This window comes from Chelonia mydas, chromosome 6, assembly GCF_015237465.2.
Source record: "Chelonia mydas isolate rCheMyd1 chromosome 6, rCheMyd1.pri.v2, whole genome shotgun sequence".
In the NCBI taxonomy this organism is placed as follows: Eukaryota; Metazoa; Chordata; order Testudines; family Cheloniidae; genus Chelonia; species Chelonia mydas.
In genome coordinates, this window is record NC_051246.2 from 86,451,772 (window position 1) to 86,466,268 (window position 14,497).

The window sequence follows — 14,497 nt, forward strand, 5'->3', positions numbered from 1 at the left end:
CATACCCCTGTCTCACTGTTTTTTTTCTTCACAACATACTGAAAATTCAACCCATCTTCTATGTCCCAATAGTTGTCACTGTGCCATCATTCTCTCCCATCTTGATTACTACAACCAGCTTCTCCATCAATCTATTTAGCTTAACAAAGAGAAGGTTAAGGGGTGACCTGATTACAGTCTATAAGTACCTACCTGGGGAACAAATATTTGATAATGGACTCTTTAATCTATCAGAAAAAAGAGCTAATACAATCCAATGGCCGGAAGTTGAAGCTAGACAAATTCAGACTGGAAAGTAGGCATCAGTTTTTAACAGAGGGTAATTAACCATTAGAACAAATTACCAAAGGGTCATAGTGGATTCATCTTCACTGGGAATTTTAAAATCCAGACTGGGTGTTTTTCTAAAAGATACGCTTTAGTTCAAGCAGGAATTATTTTGGGGAAGTTCTATGGCCTCTGTTGTGCAGTGGTCCCTTCTGGCCTTAGAATTTATGAGTCACGCAGCTACAGAACACTCAGCTCTGGTCCATCCATGCAGCTCCCATAGTTACCTTCCTTGCCTGTTGCTCCAGCTATGACAACTCCCCCTACTTGCATCCTTCAATTCACTCCTCTTCCAGCTCTATTTCAGAGGTAAGGCTATGGCTACAAGAGGCTTTTAGCGAGACAGCAGTGCCGCTAAAAGTCAGGCAGTGTAGCTGCTGTTTGTCAGCAGGAGAGCTGTCTCCTGCCGACAAAAAACTCCCACCCCCATGAGCAGCAGCGGCTTTGTCAGCAAGAGAGCGTGCCTGCCAACAAAGCGCTGTTCACACCGGTGCTTTTTGTCAGTAAAACTTTTGTCGTTTGGGGGTGTGTGTGTTTTTTTTAACACCCTGAATGACAAAAGTTTTGCCGACAAAGTGCCAGTGTAGACAAAGCCTAAATATCTTGCTCTCATTTACAAGCTTCTACACAACTCTGCTCCACCTATGCTGGCAATTCCTCTCTACTCCTCCTCCCACAGCCCCAGGCATCATTTGTATCCTTTTCCTATTCCATCTCCATGCCTTCATCTCTGCTGCCTCCTGCTCATGCATGCTCACTAACCAATCTACATGAAGTGCCATGCCTGCTCACCAACTCCCTACCTTCTACAAGCCTCACTTCTATTTCACTGCTCACAAGCGGTAAGTCATTAGCTTAATCTAATTCTGTCCTCCACACACATCTTGACAGCACACAGCACACACACAGAAGTTAGATAAAAATGTAAATACTCTTGCTGGAATGTGGCAACATAACACTGCTTCCTTTCTTAGAATTCAAAATGATAACACACAAGAACCCTAAAGCAGAGAGAGACACGAAACAGATTGCTCCCTAAAACAGAGAGGCACAACTCCCATCCTATCTCTGGTTTGCAGGGCTGGACCTTTATATGTTTATATTTATGGTCTGTGAATTGATTATTTATGGTCTGTGCATTGATTATGCACTGATAGGTACCATGCTAGTAAACAAACAACCACTCTCAATGAAACAATGATAAACTAGGATCATTGTCTTTGATCAAAGACAGAAGACTATGGTCTTTAAAAGATTTCTTTGCACTTTTATGCAGATTGGTTTTTTGCTGGCTGAAGCACAGCAAGAATAAAGAGTCTGAAAATCCTTAGAATGTATTTTTTGTGGCTCTTCAGAATTTTCAGTATTTGGCTGAGAATTAGAGCAGGAGGCGAGATGACTAAGCTGGGGGAGAGGAAGACTCTGCACCAATAGTCCAACAGCCCTGGCAGAAACCTACTGCTGAGCTCCCTGGCTTTCTCAAAAAGGCAGCGGGAGCAGACAGAGGAGCATGGCACTGCCCTCCTGGTGCTGAGAGCCCTAAAGTGCTGTTCTGTGCTTACAGGAATTTTAATTCACTCTGATCATACAAAGCCTCTGGCTCTTTTCCTAAATCCTATGAGAGCTCTTTTCCAAAGAGCCTTGCTTCAGTGGCTCAAATTTGGGGACAGCAGTTTTTGTCTCTAGTTTTGAAAGTGTAAGGCTCAATCCCACACAGGGGAGTAAAGAAACTTAATGGGTCCCTTTACTCCTCTGGTTGGGCCATCGGAGTCCAAAATCCCACACATTGTGACCTGGAGAACAACTGCTGTCAGACCACTACTCTCCCTCCCTCACAGGTGGGGAATAGATGGACTCATTACTACGCCCCTCCTGCCTTTGCAGCACACTGGCCTGGACAGCTGAGCCAGTGTGAGCTGCACTAAGAAATGGGCTGACATGGCTCACTTCCCCAATGGAGCAAGGGAGAAGCAGAATTGAACTGTGACTCCTAGTCACAATTTGGGTCCCTGCTTTTCCTGCTGGGGCAGTGCAACCATGTGCTGGCCCTTACTCAGGGTGGATTGCAGCTGCCACCCTCGCCCTTAGTGATATCTCTGGTTTTATGGAGATTCTTTTTAGGTTAACAGAGGAATGGGTGGAAGTGAGAATCATCTGTCATTTCATAAATGGGGCAGCTATCTTGGGTGCCATTTCTTGTTCACCTGGGGCCGGATCCTACCCCTGATGATAAAGCAGCCCCACACTCACAGATTTAACAGGGTTTGCTGTAGAGACAGGACAAAATGGAAAATTTGAGATCCAGATAATCAGCCTGCAGTTTTGGGTGTTTGGATCCAGTCTTTTCATCGTTATAAAGAGAGGGTCCATTTGCAAACTCTAGCTCTGGATTTGCATTTCTTACCCTCCTCCCATCTCAAAACTAAGAGGTGTTCAGTTCAATGTCTATTGTTTTCTTTTTAAAGAGCTAAAGCCTACATAATCTATCTGTCTCAACTTGGTTATATCCAGCTTCACCAGAGCCATTTGAAAATCAGTGATCTAACTCAACAGTACAAAACCCAACAATCTTAATTTAGATTTTTGTTTCTTTATTTTCACATCTGCTTTCCAAAATAAACCGATCAGTTTTTCACTGGTTTGTACATGAACTAAATATATCTGGCCTGAGTACGGAAGTGACTTAACTTAATGAGTTACATTTATTTAGGTTCTTCATTTTTATAGTAGTATAAAAATAGATTTTTATATTTCTAAACTACTAGTTATTACTGGCCTGATTTTTAGACTGCTGAGCAGTTGTAGCTCCAAGTTAAATCAGTCGATACTCAAAACTCTAAAAATCAGGCCATGAGAGACTTACTCATTGAAATGAATAAACTGTATTCTTGGTTAGAACCCACTAAAATAAGCATATTAGGAAACGTTTGTGTTATTTGAATACAAAACAACTACATTTTGATTGAGATACAGAATAAAATTAATGAAGATGACTCATCTAATAACTTTGCATTTAAATGGCAAGTTTCAGAATGAATGATCCCCAGGCATTTAGCAGAAGGGAGGAATAAACAAGTCATTGAATTTTTAGGCAGAATGTAATTACCCAAGTTGGATTCTGGCCAGGACACAGGGCTACCCACTCCTATTCTTACAAAAACTTCTACTACTAAAGAGACGGCAGCTGATATGGCAAAGGAACCTACCAATTGCTCATGCAACCCACATCTGTTTAATACTGAATGGGTTTGACTGCTACCAAATACATAAAGACAAACCACTGAACTGGAAGTTACCAGCTAATGACCTAGATGCAGAAACCCACCTGCTAATCTTCCACATCTTTTGGGAAGTTCCACATACAGCCCAGAAAACTCCCAGTTTCCACTTGAATACATTCTTCCCATTTTCCTGGGAGGGGTAAGATCAGAACTCTCTCCCATTGGGTACAATGGCCAGAAGCCAGAAGATCTTGGGACACATGCAGAGGAAAGGAGCCCCCTCAGATGAGACAGAGAACCAGGGAAGCTATGTAAATGTAGCTCTTTTAAGAGCCATGCTGCCACACTCCCTCTATACTACCTGCCAGGAGCTGCCCCAGAATCCCTTTTCAGAGGGAGGAGTTTTCAATTACAAATGAAAAGGTTCTGCTGGGCATTAAGTTACTTCTGGAACCCCACTGAGGAGTAGGGGAATATTTCCTGACCCCAGCTATAGAACCTAGTCCCTGTAGAAGGCTATCCATGGTGACAGGGGAGAGCATATGCACAGCCAGCATTCCTCCCACCCCTCAACCCTGACACTACTTTTAGATCCCCTTTTCTTTAAAAATCACTGCGTTTTCTATAAGTTGTGTGGGATTCAGGAACCATCTGAAAAAAGGACACCCCTGAGGACAATCTAGTACTTACTAGGCCCTGACTCAATAGAGCACTTAAGTATGTGCTAAAGTCTCAATGAAGTCAATGAAATTTAGGAATATGCTCAAGGGCTTTGCTCAATAGGGATGGGATTACTCATGTATTTAAAGTTAAGCACACATTTACGTGCTTTGCTGAATTGGGCCTAAGACTCAAAAAAGGACCGTTCCCTAGCAAGGAACTCTGCCCAGAGTCCACTGTTTCTTGCCTCTCTCCCTTAAATCTCTACTGAACTGTTACCAGACCAAGGCTATTCTAGAACCAAAAAGGCAAATTGATTCAACAAACACTAGATCAGGTGGCCGCTGCTAGACAATCTGCCACCAATCAGCAGTTTATGAAAGAGTAAAGAATCCAATAATAACTCAAAGTCGGGGAGGGAGAAACAGCCTGCAGTTATGCGGGGGAGGTCATAGTTAGGCAATTCTTTTGGTGAAATCATTTCTTATCAAATCTATTTTTAGCTGTTAAATTTGCCAGTCCTGCTGGACTCTGCTAGCAGGATATCCACAGGTGAGCCCTCTGCAGTACATACTATGGGTCAGAGGTGTGGGACTTTTGCATGGGAGGGGGAGATTTGAAGATAAGGGAGAGAAAGATATACCAAAACATTTTGTCCCATTTCCCCTTTTACCTCCCTACTTCTCAAGGTGGAGAGAGAGAGAGATCCTTATGCAATGACCATGGCACTGAATTCTGATGACACTCAGCCCATTCCCAGGCTATAAAACCTGATAAAAATATTCATCATTCTCTCCCAGTCACAGTATGATTTGTGGGTGGTTAGGAAGGGCTCAGGTTATACAACACATCTGGAAGGTACTTTTGTAGTTCCCCCACATGCAGCTGGCAGCCCTCTGATTTCTATACCCATCCATCTCAAATGAAAGGATTTGTCTATGTCATTTTCACTTACAGCTCAGAAATCCCTATGCAAAAATTGAACAAAACCAATCTGAGTTCAACTTTCCTAAAGAAGCACAAAAAGCTCTGACCAGTCTCAGTGTAAACCAAGTTTTTGCAGTTGGATTACAGCACCATCTACAGGCCTTTCCATGCTGCAAGCTTGTTCAGTTTATTCTCTTTTCGGTCCATACATATTCTTTGAGTCCAGCCGGATATTTAATGATTTAAACAATGACAGACTATATCTTTTACACAGTCTCGTTTAGAAGAAACTGAGCAAAATCCCTTTGGATATGGGTGGTAAATTTATTGGTTACACACTATATACATATCTGTATATATACTTACAGTACAGTTCTGTTTGTGATAGTTGAAAACAGAACTGAGAGATAATAGTAAGATACAGTGTGTGTGAAATGCCTTAGTTAAGATCTGAAAACTGAACAACAGATTCTTGACACAGTAGCACAACCTTAAAATGCTGCTTGCGTTGGTCCATATATATTACTATGTAGCAGCAGTAGCTGTGATTGGTCCATTAGCTCTCATTACACTTTTCTCAGGCAGACAGATAAATATAGATATCAAATATTCAGAATTTTCGATGACACAAATCACCTAGGTCAGCTTTGTCCATGGAGTCTCTTGTTTGATAAATGACTTATCAGAACAAAAGAAAATAAAGTGTTCGGATACATTCAAAAGACCCTGGGATATAGGCTGGTTGACTGTGCAATTTAACAATTAGACTTGTATTAAAATAACATCCATCTGTGCAGAAATGATCTGCTGTAACAGTACAAATGGATTTTTAAAAACACCCACCACTTTTCACCTTGAAGAACCTAAGGAATTTACAGGGCTGGATTCCATTCCAAAGTGTTCAATGGACATCATTTCATCACTTGAGAAATCCACTAGTGCTTGTGGGTGTGCATTGCTGCTCCAGGCCAGTCACACAGATTTTAGAGATATGCAGCAATCTGAATCTTAAGGGCAGGTCTTTACAGAACATGCTTTAGGGCACAGACATGGATTCTATGCAGGCTCTCTTCACCTGCTCAGTGCCAGGTGAGATCACTTAACAAGATTTTGTGCCTTCATCTGGACACCAAACTGCACCAGATCTTCAGCTCTTGCTGTAAATTACCAGGCAAACTAATCTGACACATGACTAGTCTCACCAACCCCAAGTATTCAAAAAATCATGTTGGCCCTCCATATCAATCATGAGATTGACTTAAAAGTCATAAGCGTAAAACTAATGGTTGTTCTTTGTTTGCTTTCTGATGTTTCAGATCTCTGTGAGGGCTGTCACATTTTCAAGCTTTTCTCTGCCACTAGGAGGTACAGAAACTTTTTATAAATGAAAACTGAGATTCAGATGTAATCACATTACTCCAGGAGCTTGGACTTTAGCAAAACATCAAATATCATGAACTGCATGATAATATCATGAGAGTTGGCAACACTGCACATCAGCATGTAAAACCTTTTGGATGGCTTTTTTTTTTTTTTTTTTAAATCTCTGCTGTGATGAGAATTTGAACTAAAATAATGTCCTGAATGCAGCCAAAAATGATTGAAGTCCATGTAAATGCCCTTTAAAACGAGGATACTTCATCATTCCAAAAGGTGTGTGTGACAGCTATGTACCTATGTAGAGCATTTGTTGTTTTAAATGCTATATATGTTATGGGGTTAGAAGCCATGAAGTTGCTGCATTACTGATGAGAAGCAGCATATGCCACACACACACACACTGCTTCAGAGTAATTGCACATATAAAAGTAGATTTCTTTTTTTAAAAGTCTTGCGTGCAGAGGAGAATCATTAATTTCACTTGAAGTGATTCCCAAACAGGATATGGAGCCTCTAACAGCTCTTTCAGTTGTGCCAATTGTATTGTGCAGGTGTTTAATCCAAGTGCTCAACTGCACGTAGGGAACACTCATTCCGCAAGTGCCGGGCGGAGTGAGAGCTGCATGCTAGTGTCACATAGCTGCAAGGGGTTGATTCCTCAAAATCAGCAGAAACCTTGGGAAGCTGCTAATTTTTGTAAACAAGAGCCTGGGTTTTATGGAGCAAAACGGAGCAGAAAACACTGAAATACACGAGAACCAAATCCCTTCTGCCAAAGCCTCTTATTACAGCAGCGAAGCACTAAAACCTGCCATAAACAAGTTGATTGCTCATTTCAGCCTCTCTGTGTCTGCAGTCAGGAAAAGCAGCAGCGGCCTCAACCTAAGTGGTGCTGTTGGGATAGGAAACATCTCTTGAAGGTCATTACCAATCTTATTTTTAGGCTTTCTTAGAACTTCCTCATTCACATAGGATAGAAAACAATATATACTTGCTTAGGATGAAAGCTGAGATAGGGTCACTGGAATTGTTGGTGTACACAATACAACTACACATGCTTGCTCTGCTTTATAAGGCAGTGATTGACATGAGGCTGTGGGAAGATTAGATGTTCTTAGGTGAAGTAAGGCTAGAGGTCCCAGTGTGGCTGCTAATGGACTTTTGATCTCAGTACATACCACTAGAAAGAGTTTGACAAAAGGACGGTCTCCTCTAAAAGCTGACATGGAACCAGGGAGAAGACTAAGGTTATGACTGTCTCTCACTTCCAGGAGGCTGTATTTGTGTGTGGTGAGGAGAGAGGTTATGCCTGCAGTGTCACTCCAGGACAAGGGGGAAGGAAGTATAGCAGAGTGGCAGCATGGACTGGCCCTACACAATGGAAGTGTGGTTAGTGAGGGGGCAATTGTGGATGATCCTTATGAGGCGGTATTAGCAGAGGTTGAGCCAGAACCGTTGATGTCATTGGCTTTATGGTTCCAATCCCTCTACACACAAGGCCCACTCCTAATTGCAGTCTCTCCAATCGGTAATTGAAGTTTAATTTATGTGCTTCACTGAACTGGGTCCAGCGGGCCTGACTGAAAATCCACTGAAGCACAGGTGCAGACTTTGTGATTTCCTGGGGGTGCTTGACCCCCACCCTACCCCTTTCCCCACCCCCGCTCCATCTCCTCCCTGCTTCTTCCCGCTCCCACCCCACTCCGCCTCCTCCCCTGAGTGCGCCCCGCCCCTGCTCCCCTCCTCTCCCCAGCACCTTCTGCACACTGCTGAACAGCTGATCACAGGTGGGTGGGAGGTGCTGGGGTGAAGGGGGAGGAGCTGGTTGGGGCCCACTGTCGGGTGGGAGGGGGACAGGCTGATCGGTGGGGTTGCCAGTGGGTGCTAAGCACCCACTATTTTTTTTTCCGTAGGTGCTCCAGCCCCAGAGCATCCACGGAGTCAGTGCCTATGCACTGAAGTCAATGGAAGTCTATTCACTTCCGTGGGTTTTGAATCAGGGACTGAGAGAGAACTTGCAAGGTAAGGCCCAAAGTAAAAATGTATCTTGAAATTGATCTATCAATTCTTTGGTGCTGTAAACAACAATGCTGCCCAGAGCACAACCAAGAGGAAAGTTGGGAGGGAACACAAGCCTCTCTCCCATAAGGTCTCAAGAGAATCTCTGAATTCCCATCTGCCTTTATGCAGAGGTAGCACTAACCTTTACTAGAAACTTATTTAAAATCTATAACATTAAACATTAATAAGCCAAAAAAGTCAACTCCTAAAGGTAGCTGAAATATATAAACAAAAACATTTAGTTCATATGATTCAGACTACCCAGAATGCTATGGGACAACTATGCAAATACAAAACCAGCCAGAGTGTTAAACGTTCATAGAAATGTAGGGCTGAAAGGGACCTCAAGAGGTTATCTAGTCCAGCCCCCTGTGCTGAGGCAGGGCCAAGTAAACCTAGATCATCCCTGACAGATGTTTGTCTAACCTGTTTTTTAAAACCTCCACTTCCACTTGAAATGCTAAACTAGACAGTAACTATTATATCTACCCAGGAAATTGGAAGGACCCCTATAGTAACAGAATTAGTGTCAAATTGTGACACTTGGCTAGTGGCTCACACATAGGACTGGTACGTGGCCTTAGGAGGGATTGTGCATCTCTCTCAGCTCGCTGGTGCACAGAGCAAGCACACAGGCTCCACGCTGAAGAGGAGCAGTTTGATGTATCTCTGTGGAGAATCACCTAAGAGGTAGTTTATCCTTCTAGACTTATTCTGTAGGTGCCAGTTTCTCCAGAAATTGTTCTACCAAAAGTAATGAGAGAGGCCAAAGAAAGATTATTATTTGAGCGCTGTACAGACCACAAAGGAAGATATAGATCCTGGCCAGAGGAGAAGTGTAAAAGGTTTTATAAAAATAAATAAATAAAACTCCCATTTAACAGAACAAGCAGACTTGCGCGTAAGTGTTTTACACAACTCCCACCTTCCCAGCCAACCCTCCCCCGTCCAAACTCACAATTACAATTACTGAAAAGGCATAAAATGATTTTAAATTCGCTTTATATCTTCATTGAACTGAAAAGAAACCTGCATGGGGCCAACATATTGAAAACAAACACCTCGTCTCATTCCAAGTCTGTTACTTTCAGCGGAACTAGCGATCCACTCCATGGAGTAATTTGATTGAGTCTTTCTTTTACAACATATGAATTGTAGAACAATTACTTGCACTGAAGGAAAGGTTAGCACTATAGGTGGAGGGGAGGGAGCTGGAAAGGAGCACGCAATCTCAGTCTGGGGTTTACCCATGACTGTAGCTGGCATAAAACAAACACATTTACTAATTAATTATTCCAAGATAATTAACAGACTGAGGGAGAAATGTGCAACAGTTGAATTCCTACTGTCAATGGAAATGACTACCAAGCTCAGCTTTGCCTACCCAACTCACAAAGGGCAACAAGGCGGAGAGAGAGGGGAGGGGAAACAAATCAAGGAAGAAAACACAGCATTTGTGAGTTGTTAATTATAAGGTGCTCACACTGGAGTAAGAACTTATTAGGAGATGAGACAATAGTCTTTGGAAACAAGTAGCTTTGTAAGAGAGCTAGAACCCACTGGGCCAGATACTGAGCTGCTGTAAATAGACAGAGCTACAGTGAAGTCAACATGAATTTGGTCTGCTGGGCATCTTTCATTTTTGTTGTAGACACAACATAGCTGGTGAAATGGCAGTTTTTGTTCAGCTGCAAAGTTGAATATACCCTGGTCAATGGCTGCAGAGCCTGGTCCTTGAAAAAGATGCATGTTTCAAACCAACAAAATGTGTTTGCAGAGTTTTACACTTACAACTTGGCGTGCAAAACAAAACAGGGTGGTTGCTGATGTAGAGAATCATAGTCCCATTCACATAAAGAGTGGCAGCTAACAGATACAGCCCTCTATAGGGAAGATATCCATGTGAGATTTGTAGCTTATCCACGTACAACAGGAATAAATAAATGGTGAAGAATCAGATATCAATCTTACTCTGCCTTTTTTTTTTTTTTTTACTTGCTCAAGGGAACATAATTCAAATGCTTCTGTGCAGAGTCATTATGTACAGAGCTAAGTTGATCTTCCACTTATTAAGGAATATTTAGCACCCTTACTCAGAAGCTCTTAGATCAATGGAGTCCACCAGTCTTGATCTCAGATTGCTCTTGCTAACAGTATGGTTACTGTAATGCTTGCCCTGATCTTCAAAGGAAAAAGGATATTAGAGTGGAAGCCTATGGTAATAAAATCTGATGCAATGAAACTATTTACTGTGAAATGTTCATATGTCGCCACCAAATCTTAGCCTGCACTTTCAATAAGAAACTCTAATTATGCAACAGTCACAAAGTGGCAGGAAGGTTGTTTAAAGATTATTTTTACAACACAACACACTGTGACTTTGCAACCACAAAGGAAGTGTGAGGGATATAAATATTACACAAAATACTCAGAGCAATTACGAATCACATATTCTGAACATTTTAATAGCAGCTTCTAAATAAATAAAAATTTATGCTATTTTTTTTAAATTAAGGAAATTATATAAAGCAAAAGAAAAGGCTTTACACCTGTACACATATAAGTCCCATGGAGAGGTCTGATCAATGAATGTAGGAGAGGGAGAAACAGCAGGACTAATAGAGAAAGAGTGAAAAATCTAAGCAAGTATAACAAGAAGGCATGTGTGTGCATGAAATTGGTGCCCACATGAATCACGATATTTGAATGAACCTGGCAATTTGTGACAGAGCAAAAAAACTATCTTGCCCGTAAACTTATGAGATATATCAAAGCAAAATGCAAATCTTATAACTCCCAAACCATTGCCCTGGCCCGTAGAACACACTGCCTACTGGTCAGTTCTGGGACTTTTGTCATTTGTTAAGCAACTACCATCAAATGCTGGAAAAGATGAAAGCTAAAACCAAAACCCCTTTAAAAAGCCCCAAAATAGTTAAAATATCTCTGCTGCAAAGCTGAGAAGAATAGGCTACCAAGTCCGCAGCCCCAAGAACCCCCAGCAGAGGGAGACGAGCATTCTGCCACAACCAAAGAGCCATTTTGTTTCTGAAGTCGTCACACACACACCACACGTGTAAGTACAATTCCAGCTACCAGCAATTATTTGTGAACAAAAATATACTTAACACTCTTGTTGTTATATCTATTTCCTATCTATTGTCGGTTTTTCTAAGGCACCTATCAGCATGGTATCTAACTAAGTGCCATTATATAGTTATATACCCTAGATTTTTACTGTTTTCGTGTATCTGGGAATGAATAGACAGGAGACAAGCTGGCTGTTAAATAGATAAAAGAAAAGGAGTACTTGTGGCACACCTTAGAGACTAACAAATTTATTTGAGCATAAGCTTTCGTGAGCTACAGCTCACTTCATCGGATGCATTCAGTGGAAAATACAGTGGGGAGATTTATATACATAGAGAACATGAAACACAGTGTGTTATCAAACACACTGTATCGAGAGTGATCACTTAAGATGAGCTATTACCAGCAGGAGAGGGGGGGGTGGGGGTGGGGAGGAACCTTTTGTAGTGATAATCAAGGTGGGCCATTTCCAGCAGTTGACAAGAACGCCTGAGGAACAGTGTGGGGTGAAGGGGGGGAATAAACATGGGGAAATAGTTTTACTTTGTGTAATGACTCATCCACTCCCAGTCTCTATTCAAGCCTAAATTAATTGTATCCAGTTTGCAAATTAATTCCAATTCAGCAATCTCTCGTTGGAGTCTGTTTTTGAAGTTGTTTTTATTGAAGAATTGCAACTTTTAGGTCTGTAATCGAGTGACCAGAGAGATTGAAGTGTTCTAAGACATCCATAAAAATGTTGGCATACTGTGGGGCCATGTGGGTACCCACAGCAGTGCCGCTGATCCCACTGAGGGTTACCAAAAGAAACTACACCATTTGCTCAAGAAACTCCCTGAAAAAGCACAAGAACAAATCCGCACAGACACACCCCTAGAACCCTGACCTGGGGTATTCTATCTGCTACCCAAGAGCCATAAACCTGGAAATCCTGGACACCCCATCATCTCAGGCATTGGCACCCTGACAGCAGGATTGTCTGGCTATGTAGACTCCCTCCTCAGGCCCTACGCTACCAGCACTCCCAGCTATCTTCGAGACACCACTGACTTCCTGCGGAAACTACAATCCATCCGTGATCTTCCTGAAAACACCATCCTGGCCACGATGGATGTAGAAGCCCTCTACACCAACATTCCACACAAAGATGGACTACAAGCCGTCAGGAACAGTATCCCCGACAATGTCACGGCAAACCTGGTGGCTGAACTTTGTGACTTTGTCCTCATCCATCACTATTTCACATCTGGGGACAATGTATACCTTCAAATCAGCGGCACTGCTATGGGTACCCACATGGCCCCACAGTATGCCAACATTTTTATGGCTGACTTAGAACAACACTTCCTCAGCTCTCGTCCCCTAATGCCCCTACTCTACTTGCACTACATTGATGACATCTTCATCATCTGGACCCATGGAAAAGAAGCCCTTGAGGAATTCCACCATGATTTCAACAATTTCCATCCTACCATCAACCTCAGCCTGGACCGGTCCACAAAAGAGATCCACTTCCTGGACACTATGGTGCTAATAAGCGATGGTCACATAAACACCACCCTATACCGGAAACCTACTGACCGCTATGCCTACCTACATGCCTCCAGCTTTCACACAGACCACACCACACGATCCATTGTCTACAGCCAAGCTCTACGATACAACCGCATTTGCTCCAACCCCTCAGACAGAGACAAACACCTACAAGATCTCTATCAAGCATTCTTACAACTACAATACCCACCTGCTGAAGAGAAGAAATAGATTGACAGAGCCAGAAGAGTACCCAGAAGTCACCTACTACAGGACAGGCCCAACCAAGAAAATAACAGAACGCCACTAGCCATCGCCTTCAGCCCCCAACTAAAACCTCTCCATCGCATCATCAAGGATCTACAACCTATCCTGAAGGACGACCCATCACTCTCATAGATCTTGGAAGACAGGCCAGTCCTTGCTTACGGACAGCCCCCCAACCTGAAGCAAATACTCACCAGCAACCACACACCACACAACAGAACCACTAACCCAGGAACCTAGCCTTGCAACAAAGCCCGTTGCCAACTGTGTCCACATATCTATTCAATGGACACCATCATAGGGCCTAATCACATCAGCCACACTATCAGAGGCTCCTTCACCTGCACATCTACCAATGTGATATATGCCATCATGTGCCAGCAATGCGCCTCTGCCATGTACATTGGCCAAACTGGACAGTCTCTACGTAAAAGAATAAATGGACACAAATCAGATGTCAAGAATTATAACATTCAAAAACCAGTTGGAGAACACTTCAATCTCTCTGGTCACTCGATTATAGACCTAAAAGTTGCAATTCTTTAACAAAAAAAACTTCAAAAACAGACTCCAACGAGAGACTGCTGAATTGGAATTAATTTGCAAACTGGATACAATTAACTTAGGCTTGAATAGAGACTGGGAGTAGATGAGTCATTACACAAAGTAAAACTATTTCCCCATGTTTATTCCCCCCTCCACCCCACACTGTTCCTCAGACGTTCTTGTCAACTGCTGGAAATGGCCCACCTTGATTATCACTACAAAAGGTCCCCCCACCCCTACCCCCCCCCCACCCCCCCGCTCTCCTGCTGGTAATAGCTCATCTTAAGCGATCACTCTCATTACAGTGTGAATGGTAACACCCATTGTTTCATGTTCTCTATGTATATAAATCTCCCCACTGTATTTTCCACTGAATGCAACTGATGAAGTGAGCTGTAGCTCACAAAAGCTTATGCTCAAATAAATTTGTTAGTCTCTAATGTGCCACAAGTACTCCTTTTCTTTTTGCGAATACAGACTAACAG

At 42.6% G+C, this 14,497-nt stretch overlaps 1 long non-coding RNA gene across 3 annotated transcripts in view; it reads left to right on the forward strand.

The window, feature by feature from the left end:
• The window catches only part of LOC122466243, a 36,691-nt gene extending 22,561 nt beyond the window's left edge, over positions 1 to 14,130 (forward strand). The window contains exon 3 of one of the 3 annotated variants that reach the window (XR_006291617.1): positions 14,116 to 14,130. This is a non-coding gene — a long non-coding RNA (uncharacterized LOC122466243). Of the gene's footprint in view, positions 1 to 7,183; positions 7,194 to 8,791; positions 8,826 to 14,115 lie in introns of those variants that run through there. The other 2 variants (XR_006291618.1, XR_006291619.1) reach the window with 2 other exon arrangements.
• The last annotated feature ends 367 nt before the right edge of the window (positions 14,131 to 14,497 follow it).